Below are 12,246 nucleotides of genomic sequence, written 5' to 3' on the forward strand. Positions count from 1 at the left end.
CGAGAAATGTCACTCGATTGATATATGTGACTTGAAATGTCCATTAACAGTCAAAACGAAATAAAAAAGTTGTAAATAAATTTCATCGTCCTAGCCACCAAAAAGCTACGTAGATTTATTTTATTATAAAGAGCATTATCTGTTAATGCTTACATATAAGATATCTCTTTCAAAAACCGTAAAAATACAGGGTCATGTGTTGGAATATTTCAGTCATAAAATAGATAGACCACGAACTGCAAAGAGAAATGTCAACAAACTTTTGAAGAGCCACTGTTGCTATTGTTACACTTTTGCATCAATATTATCTAACACGTTTGTATTTGCCGGCTGAGTCATTGAACTAAATCACAAAAATAAATCCTGCCCTAATACAACTGATTTTTAGAGCGTATGACATACTTGAAATTTTGTGCGAAGGCTAATCTCCATTGCGTTTCGTAAGCGTTCGGAACAGGATCGGATACTGCTTAAACTTAAACTGTTCTCGGTTAATTTTGTTGCCGTTTTATTTTGTACTGATGTAATATTTCGAAATTGAATCGAATTTTAAATTGTCTCTCTCGAGATTTTACTTCAACATAAAGCAGCAGTGGCGTACGAGTTTTAGGCATTACTTTCAAAATTAGAGCTGGTGTTACACCACTGTCAGTGCTGATTTGCATTTGGCACTTCACTTAAAACCGTAATTTTTCTACTGATCCTAATTAATTTAGCACGTAAGCTAAATACAGGTATTTAAATGTTACTCCCAGTAATAAGCGCAATAATAGTTATTATTATCAGTAATTAAATAACAATTACAATACGTTTAATTGCAACATTACTTATTTCACAAAATGAACAATATCTACGCATTAATTTGATTTTATAATGTACTACATCAGTAGATTTCATTGATTAATATGACATTATATTTAAGAATGAACCCGTTCAAGTCAATCTAGAACGTGAAACGTGTTATTACCGTTGCGAAATGTTCCTACTGGCATTTTTACAAAGCGGAACGTGTGTCGCGCTTTTCAAAAAACCTCTTTAAACGAGCCTAGCACCGGCGTTCCTATCTCGATATATTACTCTAAATTGTTATAAAAATAAATTTAATCTTTACAGACCGTTAATTAGCGTAAATCCAAAGAGCGATATTTTTTTCTCGACCCAGCAAAAAGGCGTAATTAAATGTAATTGATATGGGCAATAACTTGGGCAGGCCTAATCAGTTATATATTTATTGGAGTTGATTTAAAAAGTATGCGTTTGAAGTAGATTTATAGCTTGTGTTTCATTTAGAGCTGTAGGTGTGGCACAATTAAAACTTACAATTAGAGTTTAGTAGCGTCGTTAGCATCACTGTAATTAAATATAAACCGAAATAGTTCCAAGATACAGCCAGAAATAGGTGCCAAGGGATTAGTTGCCTGCTCGCCTGCAATGAGATTTCCAGGATGCTCGGTTATATCCCCCTTCATCCCAACCCCAATGGACACTTGAGATAGATGACGCTAAAGCTGTTAGTCACTCTTCCTCCATTTGATGACGAGATTGCTTGGCCTTGGGATAATGGTCCACACTCTCTTTTTGTACCTAGTTACACTGACAATTGCGATATATTTTAAATTTATGACTGTTTTATTTTGTTTCGAAAGTTTTCAACTAATCCATTTTGTTTTTGTTTTGCATTTTGTTTTATGGAGCACGGTCGAGTATGATAGTCTAGTGTATTTTCATAACTGTCTATGTGTTGCGGGGTTAGAGTAATAAAGTTTCCAACACTGGTTATAAAACAACATGGTCTTCGAGCTGACGTTCGAACACCCTCGACGTGAGCTCCGCAGGGTAGCCTGGTGTGTGGCCCGGTTTGGTTTCAGAAAATTCAGGTTAGGGAAACGCCATTACTTTGTGGATTGTGGGAGTCTCCGAGGGATTAGGGTACTGAAAATTACTTTAGTTAATTAGGTACTGACTTTTGAAGTTTCTAGGACTTCTTATTTTCACCAATTTTTTCATTCACCGGTCGTGTGTTGTTGGCGGGTTTTGTGTATGAATCGTCGTCTGATACTGGTGATATTTGGCGACGATCTTGGCATCTTAGCAGCTTGGCGGGAAAATTTTGGAAAGTGTGGTAAAAAACGTTGTTCTGAGACGTTTCGGCGGCAATTATTGTAGGTCGTCTGCGATAACTTGTCTACTGATGCCTATTCTTTTAGCAGGAACTGTGTCTTTGGGGGATCTCTTTAGAAAGATTGATGAAAATTTTCGAGACATGCGCGAATTTACAGCATACGAGTATATGCTTCAAATTCATTGTTGAATTAATTTGAAGGATGTCTGACTTAGTTTTATGTGAAAATTGTATTTTATTTTATCTTCCAATTCTTAATTAAAAATCAAAAGGGGAATAACAATTTTCTAAAAAAAAACATTTGAAGTAAATACCACATTTTTCATTACAATTTTATTTTTGTCACACCTAATTATAAATCATAATATTATTCGTCAACTTTCTTTTTTGGAAATACTGTTTATTTAATTTTACTACATTGCATTTAGTATATTGTTATGTTAATAATTACAACAGAATTATATCCTGCGGCGGCATTTAGGTTTATTAGTATTAGTAGATAACATATGTTATGCAATTTAATGCTATAATATATGTGTGGATTGTTGTTGCCATACTTTTTTTACAAGCACATAATTTGATATTGAAACAACTGACAATTATTGATAATGTTTCGCGATATAATCTAAAAATTGTAGTTAAGGTACATAATATCAGCTGCTCTCAGGCATTCAATCTCAATTTTATTAAATCATTGAATTAAAATATTTATCTGTGTTAGGTTTTGTCGCGTTTCATTAATCGGTTAAGTTTGATCAAACATAATAATCAGTGGCGGCTCGTGTAAAGCCAATTTTAAATAGTTAACATATCTGAAATGATTTATACAGGGTGTAACTAAATAAGTGTAAAACATTTAAGGGGGTGATTCCTCATCGAAAAAAAGATAGGATCTTTCATATAAAGAAACTTCATTGGAGCATCCCTTGTTAAGATACAGCCCCTTAAAGGGGGTACATAAAATTTGTTTAACAATTTTTTTCACAAGCACTAAACAAGTTACAATATTGAAATTAACCTGACATTTTCTACTACCAAAAAGACACTTAGCCAGTAATTTATTTGGTTTACCCCATGGTTGTAAGGGGTGGAAAACGCAACCCCTAAAATTTATTTCCAACGTAACTTTTTGTCTTATTATTTGTTTACCATTTAAAAATTTATTTCCGATAGCCTGTTTCATTCTAAAAAAAAATGTCTCTTGAATTTTTTGCCCAAATTAAACCAGTTCGCAGCAAAAAATTATTTTACGAACAAGATACATATCGCCATAAAACGAAAATACGAAACTAATTTATCTAGTAGGCCGCTATTAGCGATACTGACAATTAAATTGGAATCAAGCTGTCAGTTTGTAAATTTTTGAAATTGAAGTAATACTAATTGTGTATTGTTCTGTTCTTAATTTGTTACTTTAATAATTCACTTGTTATTAAAATGGCATACACAAATGAGGAAATGGCTGATATGCATTACGTTTACGGTCTGTCGCAGGGGAATGGGTTAGAAGCTTCTACAAGATATGCTGAAATGTATCCTCAACGGCAGCATCCTTCACATAGAATATTTGTCTGACTTCATCAACGATTACGTGAATATGGTTCATTCAACAAAAGAACGCAGGATTGTGGTCGCCATCGAGAAGTAAGAACACCACAGCTTGAGGCAGCAGTACTTAATTTGATAGAAGAACAACCTACTACCAGTACTAGAAAGATTGCTTTCCAGCTAAATGTTGATCATATGACGGTATTTCGAATTTTAAAGGAACATCTCTTATACCCTTACCATCTGCAACGAGTACAGGCACTGTTACCGCGAGACTTTCCGAACCGTCTTGAATTTTGCAATTGGATGCTGGAAATGATTAGAAGAAATCGTGACTTTCTGAAGACGATCGAATTCACAGACGAATGTAGTTTTTCTCGGGACAAGATTATTAATTTTCATAATTACCACATATGGGCTGATGAAAACCCTCACGCTATTGTCGAAACTAACCATCAAGAACAGTTTTCTCTTAACGTGTGGGTCGGAGTTATTGGGGATTATTTAATTGGGCCTCATTTTCTACCTCCTCGATTAAATGGTGAGGCATACGTTCAATTTTTAAGAGAAGTGCATCCCGTACTGCTGGAGGAAGTTCCTTTGGGCGTCAGAAGGGATATGGTTTTTATGCATGATGGGGCTCCCGCCCATTTTAGTCAAGTAGCACGTCAGCATTTAACTGAAACATATGCAAATCAGTGGATAGGTCGAGGAGGACCACAGAATTGGCCCGCTCGATCCCCGGATCTCAATCCTCTGGATTTGTCTACTTGGGGCCATTTGCAGCATTTGGTTTATCGTACTCCTGTTCGCGATGTAGAGGACTTAAGAAACCGCATTATCGATGCGTGCAGGGTAATTAGAGAGACTCCAGGAATATTTGAGCGAATACGTGGCTCAATGCGCCGACGTCTAGACGCATGCGTAATGTCTGAAGGTAGACATATTGAACATTTACTATGATTTCTACATGTTGTATGTTTTGTTATTATTAAATTAGTTTTGATTATTCCCCTTTAATCATTTAATGCAGGTAGTAACTACAAAATAACAGTAAATCCAGTCCGCATTTATGACGATGTATCTCTGTAGTTGTTCGTAAAATAATTTTTTACTGCGAACTGGTTTAATTTGGGCAAAAAATTCAAGAGACATTTTTTTTTAGAATGAAACAGGCTATCGGAAATAATTTTTTAAATGGTAAAAAAATAATAAGACAAAAAATTACGTTGGAAATAAATTTTAGGGGTTGCGTTTTCCACCCCTTACTACCATGGGGTAAACCAAATAAATTACTGGCTAAGTGTCTTTTTGGTAGTAGAAAATGTCAGGTTAATTTCAATATTGTAACTTGTTTAGTGCTTGTGAAAAAAATTGTTAAACAAATTTTATGTACCCCCTTTAAGGGGCTGTATCTTAACAAGGGATGCTCCAATGAAGTTTCTTTATATGAAAGATCCTATCTTTTTTTCGATGAGGAATCACCCCCTTAAATGTTTTACACTTATTTAGTTACACCCTGTATAACAAATAAATCCTTTTGAGAGGCGACTTTCTCGTTGATGTCGTTTATCTACTTTATCAATAATTTTTGTATACTGAACTTACCTAAAGCACTTAATCTTTTTTGTGTCATAAAATATTTCTTAAAGATGTCTTTATCCTTTTTAAAACTGAAAAGCAACGTTCACTTTCGACTATTTTCACGAGGAAAGTACGCAATATTTTTAAAAGTTTCACACTTTCAGAAAAGTAGTATAAAGTTATTGTTTATTATTAAAAAATCTCCATTTTAAAATACTTTTAGACTGGATGGATATGGACCGGAAACAAAAAGCATCCACCTGATATTGAACAACTTAACATACTGTACGCTAGAGTAATAAGGTCACTGAACTTGACTTCTTAAATGCTTAATATAAACATTGTAATTGACACTGCCCATAAAGAAGAGACAAAAATCGATGGTCGATTATCGATATCAGACTGTTTCATACCGATTTATATGTATTAGGAAAGTGTCCTCTTTTTTGCAATTTTGACCTCGAATATGTAATCAGGGACCCCGAAACCCCCGGATACCAAATTTGGAGCGAATCTGTTGTTTTTTGAAAATTTGGTCGGCCATCTTGGATCCGCCATCTTGAATTTTGCAAATTTGACTTCGGGTCCGTGATCAGCGACCCCGAAAACCCTTGTATACCAAATTTGGTCTTAACCATATAAATGAACATTTGAATATAGAAAAAAAAAATTGTATTTTTCCTAGCTATTTTTCGTGAATTTTTGCTATTTTTGACCTGTTTTTTGAGGTCAGGAAATTCCTGTGATGTGATAGCCCAATTCTGACACCGGATTTGTGATCAGACAACCTTTTTTTTTGTGGCTGTGTAATCTTTAACTTAAATTAACTTATCGTCATTTAATGGTTTACGAACATGCTGTACAATACCTTGCCTATTGCCTAATTGCAAATGAATCACAGCTGCGCAGACATTTCGGGTCCAAAACCTTCACCGAAACTTATTAACAACCACTTAGAAAATTTGGTCGATGTGAATTTGTAGATGTAATTATAACTGTCCCACTTTGGGGATGCCCTCTGGGCAAAAGGCAACCGGTTTGCTGTACACCGTGATTTACTCATTTGTATGTATATTCTCTGCGTGACCTTTACGGGCGCGACGTTTTCAACAAACTGGGTTTTTGCTGAAAACCGACAGTTTAATTACTTTAGTGAAACAGCCACACACACACACACACATACAGCCACACACACACACAGACACAACACACTACTTTTTTCTTATTTTTATATATTCCCTTATCAGTTAATATATTTCATATTACAAAGAGCAGACACTAGACTTATTTTTATTCCGGTATATCTTTTTAAACCAGTGAAAAAACAATAATTAGCGCTAGGCAAAGGAAATATAAAGGCAAGAAAGTAACAAAGTAACTATATATTTAATGAGTAATAAATTTATAAAGATGTACGATTTTTGTGTCTTTCAAAACGAATGATTATTTGTTTGCAGAATTAGAGGTCGCGCGCGAGATTTTTTAACCGATTTTGAAACGTTCAAATAAAAAATCTCGCGCCCGACCGAGAGCGACATTCACGCGCATGTACGGGCCCGGCGCTCTTTCTCCCGCGTGCAGGCTGTTTATTAACATTAACTTTACTGCTGCTAGCGCGTTTATTAGATGAACTATCAATGCAAAACTTTCTGAAAATAAAAGTTTAAGCCTTTCTTTAATTGCCTCTAAAATCCCGGTCCGATACGTCCAGTTATATAAAAAAGGCTATCTTGGATACAAAGAGGCATAGGTGATTTCTCTTTTTTTTTTAAGTTACCGTAAAAATAAGCTCTATTTAATGCAAAAAGAGCGAATTCCCGAGCGGCTTTTTCCTGGCCCTGGAACAATTTGTTTATAACGCTGCACGTCATATTTTGTTAGTTGTAAATTTTGAAATTTTTTTTTTCGATACGTTTCTTTGTATCAATTACTTAAATCTACGATATTTACTTCTAAAATTAACGTTTAGTAATTAAACAATTAGTTGCAAAACAAATGAAATTAATTAACAAATACCTGGAGCAACAATGCCACTATCAATCGAATCGGCCTTTGGCATACATGTTGGTCTTTGGATTGACCATCTTTTCGATAAATTTCATCTACATCCACCGCTTTTTGCAATAATAATGCGCAATTTTCGAAAACTGGTTTTTCAGCGTTCAACCTTTATTTTACAGTTAACAAATTGGCGAAGTATGACTTTAGATACCTTAAATTGTAGATAACCTTCGACTGGAGTAATCCTCTTACAAACTGTATTGTTTTATGAAATTCTTAAAGTTCTGTACCCTTACACAAGTGCATAGGGCGATTAGTTCGTGCCTGTGGCCATAAAATTTCCCGCCTATCAAATTTTTACTACTAGCGACATCTACACGAATAGTACTATACTTTGTTAGAAGAAACTGGTTCCAATTTCTATCCTTAATAATTACTTAATTAAATAGGATGTCATTGAGTATTAGGTATACGTATGTTTCTACAATGAAGTCTAATGTAGAATTGTTTCGTTGTGATATAACGGGTGTTCAAATTTGAGTTAACTTTTTGAAATTGCCGCCATTTATGTTTTTTGTACTAGAATCGTTTTGGTTGGCGGTTAATCAATATGGGGAAGTATATGATAGAGCAACGGGTCTTTATTGTAAAAAATTATTTTAAATTTGGTGGAAGTTATGCAGAAGTTGGAAGAAAATAACGTACAAAAAATGAAAAAATAAATTGTTCAACTTGAAGAAACTGATTCAATTCAAGATCAGAGAAGTCGTAGTGGTCGTTCACAAGAAAATATTACAGCTGCCAATGATAGTGTCATGTCACTCCAGAATCAAACACATCAATTTGTCATCGTTCACAGCAATCATGCATTAAACAAACCACTTTATTCAATATTTTGCATAAGGATCTTCACTTAAAAGCTTATAAAATACAGTTAACACATGAATTATTGCCAACTGACTCTAGATTACGTCGTATATTTGTTAATTGGGTTCTTGGAGTGAAAGAGGAAAACGATTTTTTAACAAAATTACCTTTAGTGATGAAGCTCATTTTGAATTTGGTGGATATGTAAACAAACAAAATTATCGTATCTGGGATGAAGAAAATCCAGGAATAATATTGGAATAAAAACTAACTGTTTGGTGTGGTTTTAGATCTATCTGGTGGAGTGATTGGCCCATACTTCTTCCAAAATGAAGCTGGAAACGTTGTTACAGCGAATGGTGCTCGATATCGAACGATGGTTAATCACTTTTTATAGGATGAATTGGTGTGTATTCATGTGCAGAATATGTTGTTTCAACAGGACGGTGCAACATGTCATACAGCAACGGAAACAATTGATTTTTGAAACAGAAATTTGGTAATCGAATAATTTTTCGAATTGGCCACCAAGATTATGCGATCTATCACCATTGGACTTTTTATGTGTATTTTTGAAGAGCAAAGTTTATGCTGACAATCCTCAAACCATTCAACGTCTAAAAGAAAACACAATTGAGCACACTAGTTGAACCACTATTATGTGAACTCCTGATGGAAAATTTTGCTAAAATATTTGTAACCTGAGGGGTTATTTCTTTATTTATCTATCTCCCAGTATGAGCAGTATAATAACGATATTAGATTGTAAAAGAGTTCACCATTTACTTCTCGAAAGGAAGTTTATAATTTTTATCATCTATACTTTAAATAATACGTGGGAACTTAGAAATGTTGTACCTTCAGAGAATGAATTTCAAACACTTACTGTACGTCGCTCATGTAGAATGTAATCCAGTGGTTGGTTGTATAGGGTGACACTTAAGTTGGTAGAACAAGAACACACCAAAACTTTCCAGGAAGAGTTTTAATAACAATAAAAAAAACACGAACAAAGTAACGAAGACACAGCGGATTGGAACAAATATTATTGATTAATTTACACGCGACAACGCAATCCGAGATTCAGGGAACCCAAATTGCCTTTTTTTCGGAGATCTCTCCTGAATTCGACACCTCGCTTCGGCACGTCCATTTCTTGGGTCCAGAAGTTTATGTTCTTGTCTTATTGGTGGGCTACCTGAATATCGGGGATTGAAAAGGCTTAACTGTACCATGTTAATACCTAATTGACAGAATTTACAATTGTTATGACACTTTTGAGACTAAACTGAACTTACAAGTAACCTTACACCTTCCTCTTGTGACTCGGGACGGATTAGTCAACCTCATTTAATCTATTCTCATAGCTTGGAAAATTCGCCTAAAAACCAGCTATTTTATCTATTTTCCTCACAACATTCTAACAACTTATTTAAATGTCTTGGAATTCCTTCGCCTTTTCGAATGTATTTCGCGCGTTATTAGAAATATCTATTTTTTTCCCTTCACCATGGGCTAAACCGTCGCTCCCAGATGCCCAACACATAGCCCCGATGGTCTAAGTCAACTTGTTTAAAAACATTGCTAAGTTTCATGAGGCCTTCCCCGAAGGACAACTAGTCTCTCGACGACTTTATGCTACTTGAAAACCCTTAACTTTTCAATAATTCTTGTTGACTGAAATATTTTACTGTCTGAGTTGGCCCATGCGTTCCGAGAACTAATAAATAAACTACTTATTTTTGTAATTCAATATATTGTTATTTATTGTATACCGTTTTTATGTTATACCCCCAGTGTGGCCAAGGGCAGGTCGTAACAATATCTAGTTATTTCAAATTTTAATAATAAAAGAGTTAGAGTCAGAAATAGATGTAGGTATGTATTCATTGTCGAACGATATCCCTGTACTCGTCTATTAATAGCAAAGTTTTGCATAAAATTAAAAAGCAATTAAAAATAACAACAGACTTTCGCAACCACCGTAATATTCTCGTAGTTAATGAATCGTACACACCCATAAATAAACACTAATTAACGGGTGTTAACAGTTATTAACATCTCTTAAGACACAATGGCTTGTCTCTGGCAAATTACTCACTAACCGACTTAATTGTCACGGTCTTCTGATGCATTCAATGCTTATCGTAAAATTATAATGATTATTTCAAAATATCGTAGTATTGGGAAAGGTTAGGATGCCAGAAATTGAATTATGAATATCTGTACGAATGGAAGAGGAAGAGGGGTCAGTGATGCGCCTAACAGTGTTTCTGTGCGGTGAACTGAGTCATAAGGTTAAGGATGCACGTGGATTTACTTAGTTTTAAAATTCGTCGTATCAATTGCGGCAAAAAATCCTCTAACAAAGTACCGCGTAGATGTCATCAGACAAAATACGTTTGTAGAAAAAAATTTTTACTACTAAGTACTTCAATAATAATATTCAGGAACTTTTATGACTAAGACTAAGAATCTTTGTCTAATCTTTGCCCGACGCAATTTTAAAAAATTGTATGGAATAAAAATTTATTTTCTGCTCTTTGTAAGTCAGATTATAAGCAATCGTGTCATTAAAGGAAAGTGAAAAAGGCATTCAATAAACATATGTAAGAGAAATAGGATATTGATTACCAATAACAAACCAGTGAAAATTTTGTTTAAACTAAGGTAGCAAAATATTGGCCCAAAGTTCCATATAACTTTCTATTTTCAGTCCCATTATCTCATAAAATAATGGCATTTTAGTTGATAGACGTGCATTTTATATATTCCGAGAAGTTGGTCATGTGGCAACAGACAATTTTAAAAAACCACAAGTGGTCCATAAAAGCATGATCTAATGTATTTTGTTCTAGGGTTATAAATCGCAACTATAATAGTTTATGATATCCCATCATCGATAAACATTGTCTTGTTTTTTAAAATTTTAGAGAAATTTACCAATAGCCACGATTTTTTCTAAGAAATATTGTCTTTTACTTGGTTTTTGTTGTTTTTGTACAAATTTTTCTTTACCTATTTTTTGTTTCCTGATTTTTTTCTAGTTTTACGACAATTCAAGAAATATTTTGACAATTGTTTAGAACAGCTACGTCAGCGACTTTTAAGAAAATTTATTATGAACACGTATTTTATACAACGTTCTTATCAAAAAAGTATAGACTCGTCTGCGTAAAATTTAATTAAAAAAAAGTAATAGAGAAAGGTGGGTTTTAATTTCAAATTGATGTAATGGTAATAATAAAAATCTATTTGATAAAGCTAAGAGATATTCGGCAACTTATTAATGCGACTGTATCACAGGAAATATGTACTTTTTTAAGAGTATTAAAATGTGGAAATGAAAAGATCTCTTTGTAGCAGCTGTTTTTTTCGTTATTAGTCTTTGTCGAATGTGATAATAGGACAGCAATAATACAGGATCATTCGTTTTTTCAACCATCCTCACATTATTGTCCTTATACTATTATATATCATTTGGAAAATTTGTTATTTTCCCACGTATACAGGGTGGCGTGTATAATCTATAAAAATTAAACTACAGCTTCCTGATTATATTTGTAATAAAAAACTCTTATCTTCGCGTTTTCTTTTGTAAATTAAAGTTCATTTATTCAACGAAAATGAAGGCCGACCCTGTGTTATTAATAAAAAAACTTTGAAAATGTTTTATGCGACCCGAAATGCAACCTTATAATTTAAGTCGGTATAATCTAATACTAGTAATACTAAAAGAAGGTTAGGTTACATTGTCATAATATTTGTGCAGTCAGTTGATTGTGTATTTGTATCAAATACATTATTCAATTAATTATTAAATATTAAGTATCGTCCACCGACCCATCAGTGTTAAAAAGTGAAAGATTCCACACAAAAGTTTTTATTTTGTAATTCCACGATAGCAACAGTATAATTTTTATAAAGAAGTAACAAATAAGAATAGCGTGCCGATTACATTAAAAACGAGATTCTTATTTTGCTTAATTTTTTTAGTTTGTGCACAAACTAGTTTTACAGTGAACCGAGAAAACAATGCATTTACTATTTCCGAACGTGTCGATATGGTGTTCGTGTATGGTGCAGCCGGAGAAATTGCGCTCACGGCGCGAAGTTGTACCGGG

General features: G+C 33.9%; 1 protein-coding gene across 1 annotated transcript in view; it reads left to right on the forward strand.

The window, feature by feature from the left end:
- The window catches only part of LOC108907197 (aquaporin AQPAe.a), a 91,482-nt gene that overhangs the window by 15,139 nt on the left and 64,097 nt on the right, over positions 1 to 12,246 (forward strand). The window lies entirely within an intron of this gene.

Source organism: Anoplophora glabripennis, unplaced genomic scaffold (genome assembly GCF_000390285.2).
Source record: "Anoplophora glabripennis isolate ALB-LARVAE unplaced genomic scaffold, Agla_2.0 scaffold87, whole genome shotgun sequence".
NCBI classification, from domain to species: Eukaryota; Metazoa; Arthropoda; class Insecta; order Coleoptera; family Cerambycidae; genus Anoplophora; species Anoplophora glabripennis.